Genomic DNA, 16,721 nt, shown 5'->3' with positions numbered 1-16,721 from the left:
TCCTTAAGGACCGATGCCTTTGTTCCTCGTATGTTAACGTTTCGTCGTTCTCAACCTTCTTTTTTGTTTTACATTTTGGAGCGTCCCACTTTTTACAGCGTCCGCCTATGTTTTTCGTTTGTGCCTTTTCGCCCTCGGGCATCTTAATATAACGCTGCTTGTTTTCATTAATCTGTTCTTTTTTTTTTCCTCTCTCTCCTTTCAGGGCGATCAGTGTTTTCTTTTCGCGCGAGGAAAACTCAAGTGGATCGCTAACGCTTTGAAGCCCGAACTCTGCCTACGAGTTTCAAAGTAAGAGGATCACTGTTTGATGTTAACGTTGTGGTATTCTCTATAACTTGCTTTCATTCGGCTCCATGGTAAGAGAACTAGAACTATCGACACGCGTCGATATTTTCACCTTGCGCTTTTTGTTTCTCATTGCACGCCAGCGTTATTTAAAACCTTCTCTCTATTTTCGTGGGTACACCGCAGGTATTAGGCGTTTCGCAAGTTCTTGTATCTTCAATGTGGAGCAAACGAAGTACCTTTTAACGCAGCAAGTAATTTCCCAATTAGAAACTAATCGCACGGACTTACCCCCGACTTTAACTCAGCGTGACTGTGTATGCAACACTCACCTGCAAAGAGAGAAAATGAAAAGGTTACTTTCAGGTAGGCAAAGAACACCATAGGCCACAACAACCACAGCACATAAGTAAGCACGATTTTCGGCAGAGGCAAGACGTTTCAGCTATTTTTTTATATATATTCGAAGGTATATCTTCGTCCCGTTGAATGCTTGCCCTTTCTGTCTGTCTTGGTAATCGCGAAGTAATCGAAGGCCAGATAACTGTTAAGTTAGTCTCTGAAAACCAGGTCTTAATGCCACTATACTTAGAGAAATAATATACTATATTCGAAAACACATAGTTTATGTAGATCAGAAAATTTGGAAGCTCCGACATAGCATATAAGATATTCAAGTTACCGTCGATGTGCATATTCCATTATAACGCAATTCCATTGCGAAAATTATATCCACTCTGTAACTCCTGCCTTCTACAACCACCACCAGAGGGACATAGTCGACTGCATCGCTAGCACAAACTCCTCCTTCGCGAGTACTTTTACCATCTTCCTTTCTCTTTGCATACTTTGCATACTTTTCTCTCGCTTATTTACCTAGAAAAAATATAAACATATTATATTATAAAATATACGTACGCTTAATAGAATTCAATAGACTGTAATATTAACGTCCCAACTATTCCTCTCGTTCATTTCAAGCAGAATTATGGAGGGACAGGGAGAGGGGCGACGAACAACTGATAAGGCGCTGTGGCGATTCAACAGCATAATCGATAATATCGATTGGTTTTATTATGCCGGGGCTTTGAAGTGATGAAATGCGGGTAACCGAAAATACTCTGCAGTGGTGTTCCTACGCGGTGTCTTCGTCGGAGGAATGAATCTCTGCAGCGGCCGTTATAGGGGACCAAATCTCTCGCACATCTGATATCGCACAGATATCACGTTCTTCGCAATAGCCATTCATTTGCTGCTTTCGAAATTCCCGGCGCCGGCTATGTCGTAAAGCCCTTTCACGACCAGCGTGCTGGGGTGGCCAGGTTTTCATCGCTCGTGCTAAACTTAACAGTCCCGTTCTCTATTGTTAATTTTTATTATTGTCAGTAGCATACAGTACGTTTGGATGGCTTTCTATACTAAGTAGATGAGTAGGAGTCCAGCGAACCGGTAGGGAAGTATGAAGGGAATGGATGCTTGTGCAGTGACGACATGTGTGGTCACGTGACATTGGAAAAATATTGCCACACCGGAGTCAGAGTAACGGGGGGTATGCGTGCAATTACGAGAGGAAATTTTAAAAATACACGAGGCTGCCTCATTCGGCAAGCAGTAAGACGCCTGTGACGAATCCCCATCTTTCCCATGTCACGTGGCTCCAAGGCGCTCCAAAGGCTGCGCGTGACGTCATGTGCACAGGCCTCATTGCCTCAGGAGAGCTGCCGATATATGCCTTGTCAACGCCTTGTGATTGTGTGATCGTGTGTGTGACTTTTCAGTTTTAGTTTTGTGTTTAGTTTGTTGAATAGCAAGCCGACCTCCGTCTGGCTGACCTTTCCTTTCTTTCCTTTCCTTTCTTGTTTCTTAATGAACAATCCCCTCCCCCCCCCCCCCCCCGCCGATATTTCGAACAGAGACTGTTCTTCTTCCGGGTGCCGTCCTCATCATTCGCACGGTATTTAAAAGGTTAGGTATGACATGTTAAAAGTTCGTGCGAATTGTGGGTCAACAGCTCGGGGGAAAAGAAATGGTCAGTTCAGGTCTTCACGGCCTAAGTGAATGGCCGCTTTGTTAGAGTGTGAAAGGAGAAAAAAGGGCGAAAGGTCAGCCAAACGGGACCCCGGCTTGCTATTCCGCGAAGAAAAAAAAGAAAACTAAATTAAAGAAGAATAAAATAAATAAAAAAAGACAAGAATTAGGAAATAAAGGATAAACTAACAAACGGTGAAAGAAGGATGAGATGGATTACAGAAAAAGATGACTTTAAAAAAAAAACATGAGGTTAATGCGTTGAGGGTGAGTGTGGGGCACTGAAGAATGAGACGGCACGACTTGAGTTCACAGGCTGTTCATGGGACCTGTATCGCTCAAGAAAGTTATAAGTGTGGAGGAATGGGCGAGCATTCCGAAAGATAAGGAGGTTAGTGCTTACGTGGGGAAATTTTCAGCGCAAGCAAAGTGTTTCTTTCTTCCTTTTTTTTTTGTAACATATATATATATTTGCAATACAAAGTTGTGGCATGCATGGCATTTCTACTAAGTAGTAATTCGACCACATACATCAGGTACAGAGAAATCGCACCAACCTTTTATTCCTTTTACGAAGCTCTTTTATTGTAGGAAGCAGCAACATTGAAAATAATATCTTACGCCCTAGAAATCTAGCGAGAAGCCCAGATTAAAAGCGCAAGGAGGACATAAGTGGCTTCAGCGCTTCGATAAGGGCTCCGATCCTCGGAATTGTTTGACGTATAAATGGGAAAGCGATGTGCCAAAGTTCGAAAAAAGTGCATGAGCTAAGAGGAGAGGAGGTGCCATGAAGATGAAACTGAAATGGCTTCTCTCAAGAAGAAAAGGGGGAGCGTACTCGTTGTTTTATTAGCTCTCCCTTTTGCTCTTTCAAAGAAGCCATAGCTTGGAGGATATACGTTCGCAATCAGCTTGTGTCACGTTCAAGCAAATGGACTTTACGAGCGTTTCGATGTTTTCTCACCACACAAGTAGCGAGCAGTGAATGTAGAGCAAATTAAAATATTGGGCTGGTCTCGACTGTTTTCTTCAACGCAAAAGATAGACAAGTTAAGGCCTCAGTGAACCTTCTAATAGATAATACAGTTGTCGACATAGTAGACAATGCCAAAACTCTCGGCGTAACTTTTTCCTCTACAATTTCTTGGTCATTACACGTTAATGACGTACATTCCAAGGCATTGCGAACCCTTGGATTTCTGTATAGATATCGTACACACATAACCAAACAAGTCATCATGCTACTTTACAACACATTTATGTACTCAACTATTGTTTCTTGGTATGGAGAATAACCACAATGTCTAACCTAGAGAAGTTACTTGTGTGGCAAAAGAAATTTCTTCGAATTTTGGTTTGTCTACCATACAAGGTGTTCAAAATTAAGCTATCACGAGCGCTACGCAAACACAGCGATGACAGGAAACCGGATGATAACTTTACGCTACTTGTGTAAGAAACAGGTGCTGCTAATTATGTAGCACCTGTTTCTTACTCAAGGAACAGAAAAATAGCACCAGTTTTGTTTTTGTTCGCCTATTTATAGAGTGCTAATGAAAGCTTAATTTTGAACACCCTGTATAACCACACCACAACTGGTTTGTTTGAACGGCACTCGTTGATTAATATTCATAACCTGTGGCGATATAAACTTTTGTGTTACTACCGTACTGCTCATAAAAAGTCCTTAACTAATATCTTGGCACTGTTTGACCTCAAAGAGCATAGTTATCTTTATAATCGCCGCGCCCAGAGTTTTTGGCATATCTCCCGCTGTAGAACCAGATATAGTGAACAGAGTGTTGCATATATATTACCATGTATCTTGAACGAATCCTCTATTGATCCATTAACAGTATGAAAGAAATATGTTCATATTGCATACATTTAGTTTACTAGCCACGGATGCTTTTTGTGGTGCTTAACCAATGCCATTTTGTACGCGAGCTGTGAGCCCGACAAGTCGTTATTGCGACTTTTTCTCACGGCTCCCACCACAGATTAAAATGGAACTAAAATATCATTCATTCAATTACGTCCGCTAATACTGCGTAAGGCGAATAATAATTTTATGAAATTTATGAATTCGTATTAATATCTGTTAATTTTTTATTTGTTTCTATGTTATTTATTTCTGTTGAATATATTTATTTACTAACGTTTTCCGAATTTTTATGAAATTTTTATGAATTTTATGAATAATTGTAGGAAATTTAATCTGCTTATGAAACTACACGTTACACTCTCTACTTCAGTTACAGTTTGTTACAGTGGGGCAATAGAGAAAAGGCTGCTCTTTCAGCGTTACTGAAGTCTTCTTCTTCTACTGCTTTTCTTTTTCTTTTTTTACTTACATAGTGCTCCGATATACAGGCAATAATTCTGATACTAGAATCGTTTCGAGATCTCGTGAATTACATTTCTTCCTTCAATCAACACACTCGTCCTTCCATTTGTAACCGCGAAACGTCTCTCTTGTACGCGAAGGTACAAACCCCAAAGTGCGCCGTTCAAAGCCAGCAAGAAACGAACAAACAAGCCATGCTTCGTTTCCGGCATGAAAAGAGAAAGACACGGCCCGTATACAGTCTGCCGCAAAATAACTTCCTCTCTCAATACACCCTTTACATCGCCATATCTGAGCTACCGAGCCAACAGAACCAGGCGCTTCTTCAACGCAACTTCCTGTTATATACATCAGGGAGCTCTGGTCAGATCCGTTAGGAAACCGCTTGATTTATTCGGTCATCAGAAGGTGTAAGGGGTTCGGCTGAATGCGCTGCTTCCTCCACGCAGCTGCCGACACCGCAGTGGGGCCGGAAAGAAGGAGAAGAAAACGAGAAGAGAGGCTTATCTTCCTCGAGATGACCGGGACTACGATGACCTACAGGCCCCGAAGACTGGGGAGGGGGGGGGGGAACTCCTGGGGGATCAGAAAAAGGGGGAGCAGGAAGGACACTCTGCAATCTAGATGACGGAAGGGCCTGGCATATTGCGGAGAATCCGCTGTTCTGCCCTCATAGCGAGATAGCTATCACTTTTTCTTTCGCTCTTCCCCACACCCCCTTTTTTTTTCTTTTATGCCCCCTCTCTCTTTCTCTCTTTTTCTTTTCTTTTTTCTTCTTCTTCTAGGATCTGTCTCCCCCGTAAAGGGAGCTTCGATTCCGATCTGATTGTGGGGTTTGGTCGGAGGATGCGCCCAAGTCCGAGTGACGGTGAGCATATAAATATGCTTCGAACGACGGGTGGAAATAAAAAAAATAAAAAAAGCAGGCGGAAGGCAGATCATCTCGAAGTGTAACAGGAAATTGGGTCACGAAGGAAGCTTTACGTGGGTATGGGATGAAGTTATATCTTAAAAAAGGACAACCTTGTCGGGTAGAGAAATGTATCGAGAACTTTTCACTCAGATGGTATGTACGCGTGCACAGCGAAAACCGAAACTAAAAATGATGTCTCTGTATTCGCTTGTCGTCTCAGCTGTGGAGTATCGCTGACTACAGCCAAGAAACGATAACCGTTTGAAAATTTGTAATATCCGGTCCGACCGCCGTAACTCTGATTTCTTTCCTTTTTCTAATACATAGTGTCATGACAAGTAGCCCTACAGCTTATTGGAAGCAGGATTAAAAAGTAAGCGAGCCGGTGGCATAGAACCGCAGCGGCAAACAAAACGAGTTCCTTCTTGATCTTTTTTCTTGTCCTTAGTCTCGATGTTTTTCCGTTATGGACTACAACCTCCGGTCCGCCCGTATACGAGTTGGATAAAATGTCGTTTGTTTGTCTTTATTTGATCAATTCACTCAGTCAACTGTATGTGTTCAATTAATCAACATAATTTAGCCGTCGTTCCACATTTCCCACAAAAGATAACAGCCTCTCAAACGTGCTTTACCACAAACCTGAAATATAATGCCGAAACCGCCTCGCAGCGTGACATCGCAAGCGCACCTCTAAACTCCGTCTTACACTAAGGTCTTTAAGGGCTTACACATTTTCGTGCACACCCCCTCCATCCCACCTACCTACCTTCCTTACTATACAGCATCACGTGGAACCTCAGTCAACACCATCACCCCCCACCGGCTTTCTCCAATTCCACGTCTAATCCTATCAGCCATCCTCGACCACCGCCATACTCTCTTTTCCCTCAATCCGTCTCCCCATCTCCCTTCTTCTCTTTCTGGAAAAACCTCCCACCCAATAAAGCTCAAGCGCGTCCTCTGCAATCCCCTGGCTTCCCGTCCCACGCCCCCCCTCCCCGCTCCGAGCAACATTTCTGCGCGAAGCCAAATAGTCATCGTCTTCTGCGAGAACCAAGGCTTCGGGGGTAGTCTGTTGGCATGCCAAGCATTCGCCACAGCGCCCGGACACAAAACTTCGCGGCTCATCCCTCGCTGGCGACCGGCGGGCGCGTGCATGTACACTGAGCGTTTTCGGGGGAATCTGGTCATCCGTCCCTGTCGTAAACCCGTTCCTACGACTGCAGTAAAATGTCCTCGATGTTCCATCGCAAAGAAAAAAAAAAGCGGGCCGTCGTTTACATTTGCGTGATGCGGCTGGCTCGAGAAATAAGCTGTGTGTTGCCGAAAGAGACAATGAAAAGGAAAGCGCGATATGGGAGTCCGTGCGGTTTATTCAGCGGCAAAGAGAAAGCAAGAGTTATCTAAGCGGAGCCACGTGAGGTTCTTTTTGCTTTAATATTTGGGTTTACGGGCAGATCAAAGTGGGCGTCTGCAAACATGCGGGAGAAATTCCTTTCCCAGGTTTGTTTTTGGTAAACAGCATCCGCGGCAGGGATTTGTCTCGGTATTAGCGTGAAGGATCAGCAAGATGTGGTAATTATGGTTTCGCGTAGCGACGCCATTGCTCGGCCATCAAGGCGAAACAGATCCGCTAGGATAATGTTGCTTTGTCGCAGCTTCAGGAAGCTTTCGCAATTCTAAAACATTACAGTGAAAACACCAGAGGCTTTGAATGGTACGCATTTCATGTTGGGGCGTTGTGAGATAACCACAGACTACTTCAGGTAATGGCCCCACTGAGTATATGTTTTCAAATCTTGCGCTAACGCAGGTACGACTCTATATTATATCTTTGTTTGCAATGCTTCCCTCTTCGCTGACACCACGTGACAGGAAACGTAGATTATCTCCTCCCAGTGAACGTATCCCTGTAAAGCGTGCTTTGCCTGCATGGTTACTAGGCATTGCGGCGCAAGCCACACTCAGGCTGTTTTCATAGCTGAATATAAAATCCACACATTGTTCGGTTGGGCTTGCAATTAGGGTGTATCGGTTATGCTCTCCGGGACACACATGTTTCAACTGCAAGCTAGTACGGAAACGACAGAAGACAAAAGAAAACGAAATATCACTTTTGAAGCAAATATCGCATTTTCAAAAGTGTGTGTCATTCAGACGAACGTGACTGTTTTTATGCATTCTTGTTAGCTTTCTTTTTAAAACTTGCTTGTAGGTCTGCCCGCCTCATCCCCCTCTCCCCCTCAGATGAATCTGCAGCGATGTTTCTCTTTTATATAGTTTTATTAGCTTGTCCATAAACAGCGCGATGGCCTTCTAATATGGTACAATGGTTAGTACAAAACAGCTGAGAATTAATTAGTTCAACATTCTACAATCAGAAACGTCAATGTCACATTTTTCATTATTATAAAGATGCTGCACACGGGCCAGGGGACTCAGTGAGCTAAATCTTGGAACATTGAAAACCTAGCAGCAGCAAACCTGGCTACCTTAGCCTGGTAAATCAACGCGACCGTCTTTCAGAACCTTTATTTCCTCCGCGTTATGAACTAGCTACTGTGCAAGCAAGCTATGAGATTCCCTACGGTCTATATTGAACGCAACGAAAACTTGGTACATAAACCTGAATTTCCAACTCTGCGTCCATCCAGCATTTTCATCTCCGCGAAACATGCCACGAAACCACTACATAGATATAATCACGTGCTTGTGTAGGCACCACGTCTTTCAAGAAAAGCAGAGGGAATGCCCCCCGCAACAACCCAATCGACAAAATTTCTATAAAAGGAAAAAGAAAAGAAAGAATCAAAGGGTTTCAGTAGAGAAGCTGAAGCCTCGCTTTCGTCAGGCTTTCATTCTATCGATTCTTTTTTTAAATACATTCACTGTGCGAAGTAAGACTATTTAAAACGCAGGAGATCAAAAAATGAGGAGGGAGGGGAAAACAAAGGTAGAAATAAGACACGACGAGCTTCGCTCCGTGCGTGTAACAAAGACTGCCTTTGTTTCCTGGTAATGGACACATGAGCTCCTCTTTTGTATTCCGCGACGCGTTCGTTATAAACGACTATGAAAACAATAGCCGTAAAACGAAAACGCGTTCTCTCTCTCTTCTGACGTTACCCCACGAGGGTCACACTTGTCCTTACTCGTCAGTATTATCTCGAGGGTAGAACTGACGTCTGTCTGCCGTTTCGCTCTATGGTTCGTACTGGCAGGATCTCTACTAATATCTTGAGAGCGACCGGTTGAGTTTTACAATGACGGACCAACCTTTGACGTGACGTTTCTTTCGCAAAGAAGCGTAGAAGCTTCTACGTAGGCATGTACACACATAAAAGAAGGTAGTTTTTTTTTATCTCGTCACGGTTCACTGGCGATCTAGAGGTTGGTAAAAATGAAGACAAATGCCAACACTCGAAAAGAAGAAGTCACTGATAAAGTTAGCCAGCTGTAGGACTCGAACCTACATCTTCTGGATTCTGAAGTTGTGGGTTCGAGTCCTATACACACTGGCTAACCTTTTCAGTGACTTCCTTGTTTCATTGTTCTTAGGCGGTTGAGGCTTGTGTGTTGTATTGCACTTTCTTTTGTGTTCCAGCCTCAGAATATCAATTTTCATCGTGATCAACACTCGTTTCGTTCTGGTGGTGCACTAGATGATTGGCAGGAGCAGATGAGCATACTCTTACTGGTCACGCTGGTCGTAAGATATTACATATACATATGCATATTCCTTGCACTGAAATAACGTCTGGATCTTTGTTACACATGTCAAAACGTAAACACCTTTACATCACAGTATTCTTTGGTCCTGTCTTCTAAGTTATAGATACTGAAATTTTGGTGACTTATATCCGTGCAGAGGTGAGCTAACTTGTTCACCACACCTCATTTAGTGTGCGGCACGCTCCCCTGTGTTGTTAAGCGGTTACTGCAAAGGGAGCTTTTATTGAGACGTCTAAGTTAGGCTTCATTTACCCATGAAACTGCAATATGGAGTTGACGCGGTCGTCACGTATGTGTGTGGGTGAATACTTCACTCTTTATCAGGTTCACAAGGAAGCATTAATTTGTAGAGTTGAACACCCGAGAGACCGACAAGCGTGGAAATCTGATAGACTTCCGCGGCAAACACTGTGCTCTGTCAAAGAAACTTCATTAGCGTGGTTTCATCATTATCCGCGCGTTGTTTGTACGCTTTGTACGCAGGGAAAACGTGAAGCGCCCCCCCCCCCCCACCTCTCACTGCCGTCGGAAGCTCTGTAAACCATGTAAACAAAGTAAAGAAAGCACTCATTCGCATTGCCAAGATGGTAAATTCAAATTTCATAATCGCTCTCGCCCAATATTTTGCAGACTGACAGCCATTTGCCTGAAGTTTTATTGGAGTTATTTGCACCCTTTATGGACCTGCAGAAAAAAAGAAAGAAAAGAAGACACAGGTATAAGAATCGCGCAGAACCCACCCAATGCATTTTCGATGGCCTAGCTCACTCAAAAGCCGCCATTTTTTCTGGTATCTGCTTCACGTTCACATCACCACTGGTGGCTCTGCCCTTGATAATGGGACATTGCGCTCGTTACGCATTAATCCCCTTCTGTACGTCGCGCCACCTGTGTGCGGTGATATGACAATGAAGCAAAAGTATCTTCATCATTAGAACAAGGAAGTAGAAAATCCCTCATGAATATCTCAATAAGTAAGTAAGTTATTTAATAATTACTTTGCGCTCAGGGAGGAGAAGTCGGACCTGCACTTTCAACTGTGTCTCTTGTATCCTAACACCGAAGCGACGTCTTACCGTGATAAGTTGAGTGCCACACCAGTCCTGACAGTGGGACAGAACGGAATTTTTGATTGATTGATTGATTGATTGATTGATCGGTAAATAAAAACGGAGATGTTATGATTTTCCATGCGGTGCAACCTCATTAACGATACAGCAACGAAGGTTATTTGTATACATTATAATTGACTTATGCGAAGAATTTTATTCCGAGCATGCCTGAAAGAACATGACTACGGAGCACAGTGCGTTATATCTCCATATACCGGCTGAAATGCCAGACATGGCTCCGGAACAGGCGCATTGTAGGAAGGGAAAGTTGAACAGCGAGATACTCTTGCCTAACTCTTTTTTATTGAATTCGCGAGCCTAATGCAATCGGATGTCAGGTGTTTTCGACGTCGCAGAATTGGCTTCCGAAAGAGAACGTCAACCTTTGAATAAGCCGTCTACCGCTTGTTTGTAAAGACCACAGGAGGGAAAAAAATTCAATTTCACTGCCGCCGCTATCGACGCGGGCTGTATATAAAAACACAGGAAAGTCGAAAGATCCTTCCCCATCTCACCCCCCCCCCCCCCCTCCGCGACAAAATAAAAACGACAAAAAAGAACTTTGCGCGTGCATTTGTGAACTTACGGGATCGGCATTTTAGCCGGGAAAAGTTTCTTGTGGTTTTGAAAATGATCGCCGTTACGACGCAGTAAGCTGTTATTCAAAACAGAGAGAGAAGGAGAAAAGAGGAAAGAGAAGTCTGAGCGGATACCGGGTTTTGACGCAAAATAAATAGCTTCGCGTAAAACAAAAACATTCAGCAGAGTAAACTGTAGGAGAGAAACAAAAAAAAAAAAAAAAGCTTTTATAGGGAATTTTTTGCTTCCGCACTTTGTTCATCCGTCAGTGCACTCTACGTGAAAGCGAACAATTGTTTCTTTTAGTTTAGGCGGAACAAAGAACGCACACAGTTCGAAAGAATAAGAGTTGATGTGCTCCTGTTTCTCGCTAAAGCTAATCAAGCTTTCTTTCGATTTCTCTCCCCCCCCCCCCGCCCCCCGATGAGGCTTATCTGAGTTCCTTTTGTGGAGTGCTTAGTTAAGACGCACATAGTGAACAACTATTCAACCCAGACATTATTTTCTATTCATCTAAATCTGCTTCTTGTCACTACACGGTTTTCTTTTCTCTCTTTTTTTTTTTCTTTTTCGACTTCTCCGCTTTAGTTTCAACAGCCGCCCTCAGATCATTTATTCGAAGGACGTCTTTCTTCTAAGCTTCCTTCGAGGTTTATCATTGAATGGCGTTCTTTTTTTATTATTATTATTATCGCTGTTCTCTTTCACAGTCTTTTCTAAATCGCACGCACTGAGGCATGCTTCCTCATCCATGACACCGAAGAATAAATAAAATAATTTCGGTTGAACTTTCTTCACATGGCTCTCACTTCTCAAATAGAACGCAACTGAAGTCGAGAAGAAAAAAAAAGCTGAGAAAATAAAGAGAAGGGGCCTTAAAACGAACCCGGCGATTGCATATAAAAGAAACGTAGTGCGCGTACGAGTCGGAAGCCTTGGCCAGCGAGCGACTTCAATCTCTCAAATGGACAGGGAATGTTTTTGCACGGGACCCGCTTTTCCCAGTGTGTTTATGTGTATGTTTTCGCCAGAACATACATACGTGGAAATGGCGGACTTCGGGAAGCAGTAAATTCGGTCCGCTCTTTCTCTCTCTCTGTGTGCCTGCTATTCTATTCAGGATATATTCGATCGAAAGTACTACTTCCCAATGCTATCTACTGTTCACATTGGCGGGTATAGCAGCCCAGCGGCCGAGCAGTGCACGTGCGGAAAGAAGATGAAGGCCAACGCCGACAGAGATGTTTGCGGACGCGGACGCCTGTCGGGGCGCATCTGTTTCTGAGGAATGTTGCGATATTGAGCGTTTGTTTTTCGATCCGCCTGATAAACAACGCATGTTGAAATGCGACGACGCTCCGTTCCATATTCTATAAGTGATGCGTCTACCTCGCTATCTGCGTCTATCTGGTTGTTTATGTAGAATGACATAGTTTTGTTATGCAGTCCCTTCTGCGTATCGAAATGTCCTCGTGCGTCACGGTCGTAGCATTGAAAAGAGGTTAGGTATATTGCGACGCAAGGAGCACAAATGTTTTGAGCGAAGGTTTCCGAGCTTGGTCTGGCTGTCGTAGCTACGACGCAACGTTTTAGGATATTGGGCAATTTTCTGAGCAAATATGAAGCGATAGAGAGGACGTGACCTTTGTGAGAAGTGAGAGGGGATTATCTCAGCTTGTCTCTGCCGCCATTCATTAAGCTGATTTCATGTGTTTCAAACACATACGCCGTTACCCTGCGTTGTCACGATATCGCACACCATTCGCAGTGATTGATCTTCAGGACTTCAGTAGTGACAATATGAGGTGACAATATCTACCGAGGGACCACTCCACCGGAGCAAAGAACACGATACCTCGTTTGAAATAACTTCAAAGCAGAACTGACCCAAACAGCACAAAATCTTGGCCCAATATTGGACCAATATTGGCAATGCCGGCCCAATACTGGTCCAAGATTGGTCCAATGTTGGGCCAAGATTGGTTTTGTGCTGCTTTGGGAAAGAATTGTGAGAAAACAAGCGAGCTGGTGACGAGGATTCATGACGAAAAAACCCCCGACACTAGAGAACGCAGAAAGCACACACACACAAACCAGGTATTAAATCTTGGCGACACAGACAAAATGTTGAAACGTTTTTTATCGGTAGCACCTCCCTGAGAGTCTGGGGAGTTTTCAACAAAGGACAAACACAAACGGGCGAGACGAGACTTGTTCTTTCGACGTTAGTTTCGGTTTCTTTTCGTCGTGAATCAGAGGTAATTAGTCCTAACACACCAGCGGCATGGCCGAGCGGGTTAAGGTGTCCCGCTCATTGGTGGTAGCCGAGGTCGTGCTGAAGACTGGGATGTGGTGGGTTCGAATCCTACCACCGGCTGGGCTGTCTGAGGTTTTCCCTGGGTTTTCCGAAGACTTTCTAGACGAACGTCGGCACAGTTCCCCCTGAAGTCGGCCCAGGACGCATACTAACCCTCCTGTCCCCAACTCCTTCCTGCTGTCGTCTCTCTATCTGTTCACATCTGTACGCCGCTCATAGCCACAGTTGCTTCGCGGCGCTAACACGGTAAAAAGTTCTCACCCAGAGAACAACACATTATTCTGAACGAAACTCTTTCTGGATTTCTGTCCCGAATTCAAAGCCTACTAAAGTATTAAGCGCTCAAGGTGATTTTTCTTCCCCCAAGCAAAAACCCACCCTACGATCCACCCAACCGCTATACGGGTCATTGACTCGACTTGTCACATCCTCCAGAGTGATCACCGTCTCCCGTCCGATAGAGACGTCATCTAATTACGCGAGATAAAATATCACGATCGGTGTGTACGTTCATCTGACACGACTTTCATTCGGGTCGACTCTTACCGCTCGTCTATCACTCCGTAGTTAAGTAACGAGGTCTTATACTAGGCTCAGCGTTTGAACTCAAGGATTTAATTAGCGTTGATCCTTCGACTCCTTCCAGGATGAGCTATTTCAATTGGCCTTGGCGACAGTGGTTGACATGGAGGCGCCCCCTGCCGCCTTCTCTGCGAGGCTTCCAAAACTGGGAATTCAATTATAAGGGGACAGTCGGAGTTGCATCTCTTTTGTTCCGTCCTGGGGGCATCATACACCCGCGCACTCTTCTTCGCATCTTTTTCTCCGTGAGTGATGCCGATCATATATCACCAGCGTTCGATCTCTTTTGTTATCATTCCGGGCACGTCGTGTATGGTCCGAGATCGGGTGAGAAAACAAAGATGACGCCAACCGCGCTGATGGATTGCTATGAATATGTGGCCAGATTTATTTCGACGTGCATGTGTATGTGAGTGCGACTGTATGCATGGGTTGGCGAATTTTGATGGCGCAAATTAAGGAAAAGAAAATGTCTGCGGTGTCGCCCTTTCAGAGAATGAGGGTGTAGCTACAATGTGCACCGTCTAATCGATGATGAAGCTTATTCTTTTTGTTACGTGCTGTAAACAGCTAACTGGTTTTCGTGCTGGCACTGCAAGTGATTTAAATCCTTCTTAAAGCAGGCATTGCACTTTCGGTGTATGTGTTGGACTGTATCGGATGTGTATTAACATGTAACGTGGAGTGGCGTAGCTCAGAGCACATATCTGTGCCAAATTCAGTGAAGTGAGTAATAGGTGAAGTGTTGCTTTTGCTTGTAGCGCACATATTTCTTCATGAAGAATAATTTATTTATCGCTTCTCCTTTATCTAAATATTAGAGCAGGAGCTTTATAGCCTATAAATATAGGTAGGGCCTATAATTATACATTGGTGGGCCCTGTAAGTTATATACCTCCTATACGCTAGTGGATGGCAATTAGCCATAACCCTATACAAACCCTATGAGTTATACGTTATACCGGCGTCGACAGCCACGTATGTCCGTCCGTAGCAGCTGTGGAAAAAGGAGAATCCTTATTATCAGAGAGGAGGAGGGAAGGAAGGATCTGGGATCGGAATATGACCACGTGACAAAAACTACAAAGCTACCGCATTTAAACGCGTTTGGCAGAATGCCCAAGGATAGGAAGGATGAGGATTTTTTCATGAACTAATTCATTCACTCCGCGATATGTTTGCGTGTGTGATATCACATTGGGTTTGAGTACTATAATTATAAATCAAAGTTACATAACATTTGTAATAAAATAATATATCAAACCGGCTCAGGGAGATCGTAGTACACTCTTAGAAATGAACTTCACCACATAGCACGCTCCTAGCCAACCATCATCCCGAATGACAACGTTCTCGCCCCTGATTTGTTGAAAACGGGAGGCGGAGCCTATTCTGTGCCGTGCATAATGGACACAAAATAGGCTCCCCCTCCCGTTTTCAACAAATCTAGGGCGAGAACATTGTCATTCGGGATGATGGTTGGCTAAGAGCGTGCTATGTGGTGAAGTTCATTTTTAAGAGTGTACCTGAACGTATAAGAAGGGAGAAAGGTGGCACTGGTACGTTAGGAAGTAGAACGACGATAAACCTTGTTATAGTAGTATTTACCGGCTACGGAAGCGAAACCCAGCAGAAACTTTGCCGCGTCTTGAGGACCCCTGCGGAGAATATACAGCGAAGACGCTCACTTTTTCACGAAACGGGAGGAGAAAAGGCAGGCGGAGAATATTTCTTCCAAGAAAGTATTGAAAGCTAGAAGATTTGTGAAGGACTCCTTGAGTTATAATTCCAGTCGCGTCAACATTCGTTCATATATAGGGGTGCCTATTTAAGCTGCCAGACGAAGCAGAACTTCTCGTTCCGAATAGAGCCGCTTTGCTATTGGATGGGATCAATGCCTTTAGCAAGGAGTTTCTTGGAAGGAGGCAGTGCTGCTACTCGTGGAGTGTGATAGCGGCAGACTGACGTCTCCGCCTAGCTGGCGTGAAACGTATTGCATGGCCTGTCGCTATTTCTGTTTTTATGTCTTCGAGCAAGTCACCTTTCTCAATGTAAAAACCCCTGAACTTTTCGTGCTTTTAAGCGTATAATTAAGTGGTAGGAAGGAGGCCATGATATGGAGAAAGAAAAACGAAATATTTCGGAATGCATCGCGGAATATTAACCTAATGAGCTCACACATTATTATAATGTGAAGTGCTCCAATGACGACAGCGTCATAACTGACATTCCCGGTTATACTTTTATCCCCGTATCACTCCATTCTGCGTCAACATCATCCATCCCCGAATTCCTCGTGTTCATGCGTATGGGTAATAAATTCTCGATTTCTCTGAGAGAACACATGACGATGGTGGTGGCGGCATGGTAGTAATAAGGAAAAATAAGGAGATGTTGAGAGGAGACACGTACGCATTTATGCTGGTGGACAAGATCCACGACGGCGAACATGGTGACAACAACAACAACAACAAGGACGTAACAACACAACACGCGCTCAACGTGAGAGGACATGGTTTGGAAGTATAAGGTAGTATAAGTGTAATCCCAAACAACGTCAACTTTACATAAGCTGTAATTGTACGCCAGCGCAATTGATCGAGCCCCGCGACCGTGCTAAAAACAGCGTCCGTAAGGAAGGAGCCGAGAAGGGCGCTCCGCGGCCTTAACGTTTCTCAATGTGTGTCCTTCTTTCCTTCTCCCCCCTCCCCATCTTTCGGTATACGTGGCCACGTGCAGAAACGACGGCGTCTTGTTGCCTCATCCACTAAATTCTCGTTCTAAACGAATATATCTCTTTGGATAGGGTCCCCACAGGGA

At 44.2% G+C, this 16,721-nt stretch overlaps 1 protein-coding gene and 1 long non-coding RNA gene across 3 annotated transcripts in view; one reads left to right on the top strand and one right to left on the bottom strand.

Annotated features, from left to right (window-relative positions):
- Positions 1-16,721, top strand: part of LOC135367034 (uncharacterized) — a 688,737-nt gene that overhangs the window by 525,678 nt on the left and 146,338 nt on the right. The window contains exon 10 of the long non-coding RNA XR_010414342.1: positions 206-291. This is a non-coding gene — a long non-coding RNA (uncharacterized LOC135367034). The remainder of the gene's footprint in view (positions 1-205; positions 292-16,721) is intronic.
- The window catches only part of LOC135367033 (neuroligin-4, Y-linked-like), a 206,965-nt gene that overhangs the window by 124,453 nt on the left and 65,791 nt on the right, over positions 1-16,721 (bottom strand). The window lies entirely within an intron of this gene.

This window comes from Ornithodoros turicata, chromosome 8 (genome assembly GCF_037126465.1).
Source record: "Ornithodoros turicata isolate Travis chromosome 8, ASM3712646v1, whole genome shotgun sequence".
NCBI classification, from domain to species: domain Eukaryota; kingdom Metazoa; phylum Arthropoda; class Arachnida; order Ixodida; family Argasidae; genus Ornithodoros; species Ornithodoros turicata.
Note: the sequence above shows the minus strand (reverse complement) of the source record. Positions and strands in the feature narration are given on the sequence as shown.